Raw genomic sequence first — 8,287 nt, 5'->3', positions numbered from 1 at the left:
AAGTAACTTTGCCTTAATTACCACCAAAGGTCGTGGATTCGACTCCCACCAATGGTCGTGGGTTCCAATACTTTTCGGACCATCGGTGGTCACAACAATGCCGGAATTTGTCTCATGAGCCATATGATGCTTTCGCATTAATAAACTATTTATTGGTGTGTTCTTGCAACTAATTTAATTGCTCTTTCCTACATAATCCGTTCAGCAGTGCCTTTCTTATATTCGGGTCCTGAATGCGGTGTTTGCGGATTGTAGCGTTACCATTTTGTGAAAAGATGCCACTGAGCGCATTTTAGGGAAAGAGTAATTTGGCAGCAGCAAAATACCGATTAGTAGTTGATTCCTTCGCCAAGAGGCAGTTACAATAAGCAAACCCAGTATTGAGGGCACGAAAGGAAGAAAGCCCTGCGGAGAGCATTATATAGAAAAGTGCACTTCGGTATCAAGAAAATACCAAAAAATGGCGCATTTCTTCGCCAACAGTTAACGCTACAATCAGCAAACCCATATTTAGGGCCCCACCGAGAATAGGAGCGACTTAGCGCATTGTTCGCGAAAGTACGATTTAGTAGCAAGAAAATGCGAAAAAGTAGTTTCTTTCTTTGCCAACAGGAAACGCTACAATCAGCGAACCCTTTGCGATTGGCGCTACTGAGCACATTTTTTAGGAAAGTGCAATCTGGTAGAAATAAAATACCAATAAATAGTGTATTTCTTAACCATCAGGTGGCGCTACAATCGGAGATTCCGTATTTTGGGCCCGATCGGAAAAAAGGTGCTACAGATCGTATCATTTTGGACGGCACTCTTTTTCGATCGGGCCCTCAATATGGGATTTGCTGATTGTGGCGTGATCTGTTGGTGAAGAAATACACTATTTACTGGCATTTTTTTGCTCCTAAATTCTACTTTCCTAAAAATAGGCTCAGTAGCGCCTGTCCTACAGTGTTTGCTGATTCTAACGTTACCTGTTGGCAAAGAAATAAACTATTTGTTGTTATTTTCTTGCTACTGTGGTGCATTTTCCTAAATAGTACGTCAGAAGTGACTATTTTCGCTCGGGGTCCTGATTACGGGGATAATTTGATTGTAGCATTCTCTGTTAGCTAAGAAATAAACCATTTATTGGCATTTTCTTGATAAGTTACAGTCGGCATAGAAAGAAAGTAGGCCACTACAGTCGTCGCAACAAGAAGCGCTACCATGTTTCAATAATAATAAAAAAACAAAGCCTTTGTTACATAGCAGAATAAAAGATTTCATTTGGTTTTACTTAGGAAAACGTATATAACGTCTAAGGTTGCCGCAACAGTCAGTTCAAAAAGAAGGCAGACAGTACAGTTGCCACAACAAGTAATTATACCACGCAGAAAGAAAGCAGGCAGTTGCCACAACTAGTAACTATATCACACAGTTAGTGTGAGAGTACGTAGACCACTAAAGTTGCCGCAACACTTAAGTATACCATACCATACAGTCGGTGCAGGACGAAAGCTTATCGCTACAGCTGCTGCAAACCAGTAAGAATACCATACAGTCGATGCAGCAGGGAAGCTTATCACTACGGATGCCGCAACAAGTAAGTATACCATCAGTCGGCCATATCATACAGTCTGTGCAGAACGAAACCTTACCGCTACAGCTGCCGCAACAAGTAAGTATACCATGCAGTCGGTGCACAAAGAAAGCTGATCACTACAGTTGCCACAACAAGGAACTATATCATACTCTTTGTGTAGGAAATAAGTAGGCCACTACAGCTGTGGCAACATGTAAATAATTAGACCAAGTTAAGCAACTAATTAAACATAATGATGAATAATTAAGGATACTGGAGTTAAGGTAAGCCTAATTTGAGGACTTAAGCTTAAAGAGGATTAACGTGAATTAAGGCTGCTATAGTATGGAGCAAGGTGGATTGAACTTGATAAAGGTTGTTACAAACTACAGTAAATTGGAATCAGGTGGACTAATGTAGATTAAATTAAGGTTTAATAAGGTTGGTATAAATTAGAGCAAGCTGATTAAGGCAGCTTAAAGTGGATTTAGGTGGATTAAGGTTAGTACAAATTAGAGCAATATGGATTAAGGTGCAGTTGTGAAGCCTTCAATGATGATAACTTACAGAAGTCATAACGCTATTGTATTCAAATCAGATCAGGATACCTAGGTTACATTTAATTATATGCCTCGTTTTATGCATACGTGGCTTCCTTAATTATTACGTACTTGGTTTAAAAGCCATAGCTTGCATTGACACACATTTATGACACACGATTGTTCTGACGCAATTAATGTCATTTACTCGTTTTAATTTCCAGCGTTTCTGTGATTATGACCCCGCGCCTTCCTTGATTCTTGACCTCAGCACGGACTTGTCAATAAATATATATATATATATATATCTTGACGCACACAGATGCTTCCTCGATCAGTCCCACGGTTCTTCATACTCAAATGGACAATCTCCCACCAAAGGGCGTGGGTTCGAGTGCGTTAATTAACTCAATCTTATTACTGTGCTTTAAGTAACTTTGCCTTAATTACCACCAAAGGTCGTGGATTCGACTCCCACCAATGGTCGTGGGTTCGAATACTTTTCGGAACATCGGTGGTCACAACAATGCCGGAATTTGTCTCATGAGCCATATGATGCTTTCGCATTAATAAACTATTTATTGGTGTGTTCTTGCAACTAATTTAATTGCTCTTTCCTACATAATCCGTTCAGCAGTGCCTTTCTTATATTCGGGTCCTGAATGCGGTGTTTGCGGATTGTAGCGTTACCATTTTGTGAAAAGATGCCACTGAGCGCATTTTAGGGAAAGAGTAATTTGGCAGCAGCAAAATACCGATTAGTAGTTGATTCCTTCGCCAAGAGGCAGTTACAATAAGCAAACCCAGTATTGAGGGCACGAAAGGAAGAAAGCCCTGCGGAGAGCATTATATAGAAAAGTGCACTTCGGTATCAAGAAAATACCAAAAAATGGCGCATTTCTTCGCCAACAGTTAACGCTACAATCAGCCAACCCATATTTAGGGCCCCACCGAGAATAGGAGCGACTTAGCGCATTGTTCGCGAAAGTACGATTTAGTAGCAAGAAAATGCGAAAAAGTAGTTTCTTTCTTTGCCAACAGGAAACGCTACAATCAGCGAACCCTTTGCGATTGGCGCTACTGAGCACATTTTTTAGGAAAGTGCAATCTGGTAGAAATAAAATACCAATAAATAGTGTATTTCTTAACCATCAGGTGGCGCTACAATCGGAGATTCCGTATTTTGGGCCCGATCGGAAAAAAGGTGCTACAGATCGTATCATTTTGGACGGCACTCTTTTTCGATCGGGCCCTCAATATGGGATTTGCTGATTGTGGCGTGATCTGTTGGTGAAGAAATACACTATTTACTGGCATTTTTTGCTCCTAAATTCTACTTTCCTAAAAATAGGCTCAGTAGCGCCTGTCCTACAGTGTTTGCTGATTCTAACGTTACCTGTTGGCAAAGAAATAAACTATTTGTTGTTATTTTCTTGCTACTGTGGTGCATTTTCCTAAATAGTACGTCAGAAGTGACTATTTTCGCTCGGGGTCCTGCTTACGGGGATAATTTGATTGTAGCATTCTCTGTTAGCTAAGAAATAAACCATTTATTGGCACTTTCTTGATAAGTTACAGTCGGCATAGAAAGAAAGTAGGCCACTACAGTCGTCGCAACAAGAAGCGCTACCATGTTTCAATAATAATAAAAAAAACAAAGCCTTTGTTACATAGCAGAATAAAAGATTTCATTTGGTTTTACTTAGGAAAACGTATATAACGTCTAAGGTTGCCGCAACAGTCAGTTCAAAAAGAAGGCAGACAGTACAGTTGCCACAACAAGTAATTATACCACGCAGAAAGAAAGCAGGCAGTTGCCACAACTAGTAACTATATCACACAGTTAGTGTGAGAGTACGTAGACCACTAAAGTTGCCTCAACACTTAAGTTACCATACCATACAGTCGGTGCAGGACGAAAGCTTATCGCTACAGCTGCTGCAAACCAGTAAGAATACCATACAGTCGATGCAGCAGGGAAGCTTATCACTACGGATGCCGCAACAAGTAAGTATACCATCAGTCGGCCATATCATACAGTCTGTGCAGAACGAAACCTTACCGCTACAGCTGCCGCAACAAGTAAGTATACCATGCAGTCGGTGCACAAAGAAAGCTGATCACTACAGTTGCCACAACAAGGAACTATATCATACTCTTTGTGTAGGAAATAAGTAGGCCACTACAGCTGTGGCAACATGTAAATAATTAGACCAAGTTAAGCAACTAATTAAACATAATGATGAATAATTAAGGATACTGGAGTTCAGGTAAGCCTAATTTGAGGACTTAAGCTTAAAGAGGATTAACGTGAATTAAGGCTGCTATAGTATGGAGCAAGGTGGATTGAACTTGATAAAGGTTGTTACAAACTACAGTAAATTGGAATCAGGTGGACTAATGTAGATTAAATTAAGGTTTAATAAGGTTGGTATAAATTAGAGCAAGCTGATTAAGGCAGCTTAAAGTGGATTTAGGTGGATTAAGGTTAGTACAAATTAGAGCAATATGGATTAAGGTGCAGTTGTGAAGCCTTCAATGATGATAACTTACAGAAGTCATAACGCTATTGTATTCAAATCAGATCAGGATACCTAGGTTACATTTAATTATATGCCTCGTTTTATGCATACGTGGCTTCCTTAATTATTACGTACTTGGTTTAAAAGCCATAGCTTGCATTGACACACATTTATGACACACGATTGTTCTGACGCAATTAATGTCATTTACTCGTTTTAATTTCCAGCGTTTCTGTGATTATGACCCCGCGCCTTCCTTAATTCTTGACCTCAGCACGGACTTGTCAATAAAAAATATATATATATATATATATCTCTCTTGACGCACACAGATGCTTCCTCGATCAGTCCCACGGTTCTTCATACTCAAATGGACAATCTCCCACCAAAGGGCGTGGGTTCGAGTGCGTTAATTAACTCAATCTTATTTACTGTGCTTTAAGTAACTTTGCCTTAATTACCACCAAAGGTCGTGGATTCGACTCCCACCAATGGTCGTGGGTTCCAATACTTTTCGGACCATCGGTGGTCACAACAATGCCGGAATTTGTCTCATGAGCCATATGATGCTTTCGCATTAATAAACTATTTATTGGTGTGTTCTTGCAACTAATTTAATTGCTCTTTCCTACATAATCCGTTCAGCAGTGCCTTTCTTATATTCGGGTCCTGAATGCGGTGTTTGCGGATTGTAGCGTTACCATTTTGTGAAAAGATGCCACTGAGCGCATTTTAGGGAAAGAGTAATTTGGCAGCAGCAAAATACCGATTAGTAGTTGATTCCTTCGCCAAGAGGCAGTTACAATAAGCAAACCCAGTATTGAGGGCACGAAAGGAAGAAAGCCCTGCGGAGAGCATTATATAGAAAAGTGCACTTCGGTATCAAGAAAATACCAAAAAATGGCGCATTTCTTCGCCAACAGTTAACGCTACAATCAGCCAACCCATATTTAGGGCCCCACCGAGAATAGGAGCGACTTAGCGCATTGTTCGCGAAAGTACGATTTAGTAGCAAGAAAATGCGAAAAAGTAGTTTCTTTCTTTGCCAACAGGAAACGCTACAATCAGCGAACCCTTTGCGATTGGCGCTACTGAGCACATTTTTTAGGAAAGTGCAATCTGGTAGAAATAAAATACCAATAAATAGTGTATTTCTTAACCATCAGGTGGCGCTACAATCGGAGATTCCGTATTTTGGGCCCGATCGGAAAAAAGGTGCTACAGATCGTATCATTTTGGACGGCACTCTTTTTCGATCGGGCCCTCAATATGGGATTTGCTGATTGTGGCGTGATCTGTTGGTGAAGAAATACACTATTTACTGGCATTTTTTTGCTCCTAAATTCTACTTTCCTAAAAATAGGCTCAGTAGCGCCTGTCCTACAGTGTTTGCTGATTCTAACGTTACCTGTTGGCAAAGAAATAAACTATTTGTTGTTATTTTCTTGCTACTGTGGTGCATTTTCCTAAATAGTACGTCAGAAGTGACTATTTTCGCTCGGGGTCCTGATTACGGGGATAATTTGATTGTAGCATTCTCTGTTAGCTAAGAAATAAACCATTTATTGGCACTTTCTTGATAAGTTACAGTCGGCATAGAAAGAAAGTAGGCCACTACAGTCGTCGCAACAAGAAGCGCTACCATGTTTCAATAATAATAAAAAAAACAAAGCCTTTGTTACATAGCAGAATAAAAGATTTCATTTGGTTTTACTTAGGAAAACGTATATAACGTCTAAGGTTGCCGCAACAGTCAGTTCAAAAAGAAGGCAGACAGTACAGTTGCCACAACAAGTAATTATACCACGCAGAAAGAAAGCAGGCAGTTGCCACAACTAGTAACTATATCACACAGTTAGTGTGAGAGTACGTAGACCACTAAAGTTGCCGCAACACTTAAGTATACCATACCATACAGTCGGTGCAGGACGAAAGCTTATCGCTACAGCTGCTGCAAACCAGTAAGAATACCATACAGTCGATGCAGCAGGGAAGCTTATCACTACGGATGCCGCAACAAGTAAGTATACCATCAGTCGGCCATATCATACAGTCTGTGCAGAACGAAACCTTACCGCTACAGCTGCCGCAACAAGTAAGTATACCATGCAGTCGGTGCACAAAGAAAGCTGATCACTACAGTTGCCACAACAAGGAACTATATCATACTCTTTGTGTAGGAAATAAGTAGGCCACTACAGCTGTGGCAACATGTAAATAATTAGACCAAGTTAAGCAACTAATTAAACATAATGATGAATAATTAAGGATACTGGAGTTCAGGTAAGCCTAATTTGAGGACTTAAGCTTAAAGAGGATTAACGTGAATTAAGGCTGCTATAGTATGGAGCAAGGTGGATTGAACTTGATAAAGGTTGTTACAAACTACAGTAAATTGGAATCAGGTGGACTAATGTAGATTAAATTAAGGTTTAATAAGGTTGGTATAAATTAGAGCAAGCTGATTAAGGCAGCTTAAAGTGGATTTAGGTGGATTAAGGTTAGTACAAATTAGAGCAATATGGATTAAGGTGCAGTTGTGAAGCCTTCAATGATGATAACTTACAGAAGTCATAACGCTATTGTATTCAAATCAGATCAGGATACCTAGGTTACATTTAATTATATGCCTCGTTTTATGCATACGTGGCTTCCTTAATTATTACGTACTTGGTTTAAAAGCCATAGCTTGCATTGACACACATTTATGACACACGATTGTTCTGACGCAATTAATGTCATTTACTCGTTTTAATTTCCAGCGTTTCTGTGATTATGACCCCGCGCCTTCCTTAATTCTTGACCTCAGCACGGACTTGTCAATAAATATATATATATATATATATATATATATATATATCTTGACGCACACAGATGCTTCCTCGATCAGTCCCACGGTTCTTCATACTCAAATGGACAATCTCCCACCAAAGGGCGTGGGTTCGAGTGCGTTAATTAACTCAATCTTATTTACTGTGCTTTAAGTAACTTTGCCTTAATTACCACCAAAGGTCGTGGATTCGACTCCCACCAATGGTCGTGGGTTCGAATACTTTTCGGAACATCGGTGGTCACAACAATGCCGGAATTTGTCTCATGAGCCATGTGATGCTTTCGCATTAATAAACTATTTATTGGTGTGTTCTTGCAACTAATTTAATTGCTCTTTCCTACATAATCCGTTCAGCAGTGCCTTTCTTATATTCGGGTCCTGAATGCGGTGTTTGCGGATTGTAGCGTTACCATTTTGTGAAAAGATGCCACTGAGCGCATTTTAGGGAAAGAGTAATTTGGCAGCAGCAAAATACCGATTAGTAGTTGATTCCTTCGCCAAGAGGCAGTTACAATAAGCAAACCCAGTATTGAGGGCACGAAAGGAAGAAAGCCCTGCGGAGAGCATTATATAGAAAAGTGCACTTCGGTATCAAGAAAATACCAAAAAATGGCGCATTTCTTCGCCAACAGTTAACGCTACAATCAGCCAACCCATATTTAGGGCCCCACCGAGAATAGGAGCGACTTAGCGCATTGTTCGCGAAAGTACGATTTAGTAGCAAGAAAATGCGAAAAAGTAGTTTCTTTCTTTGCCAACAGGAAACGCTACAATCAGCGAACCCTTTGCGATTGGCGCTACTGAGCACATTTTTTAGGAAAGTGCAATCTGGTAG

The sequence above is a fragment of the Dermacentor silvarum genome, chromosome 11 (assembly GCF_013339745.2).
Source record: "Dermacentor silvarum isolate Dsil-2018 chromosome 11, BIME_Dsil_1.4, whole genome shotgun sequence".
Classification (NCBI taxonomy): domain Eukaryota; kingdom Metazoa; phylum Arthropoda; class Arachnida; order Ixodida; family Ixodidae; genus Dermacentor; species Dermacentor silvarum.
Note: the sequence above shows the minus strand (reverse complement) of the source record.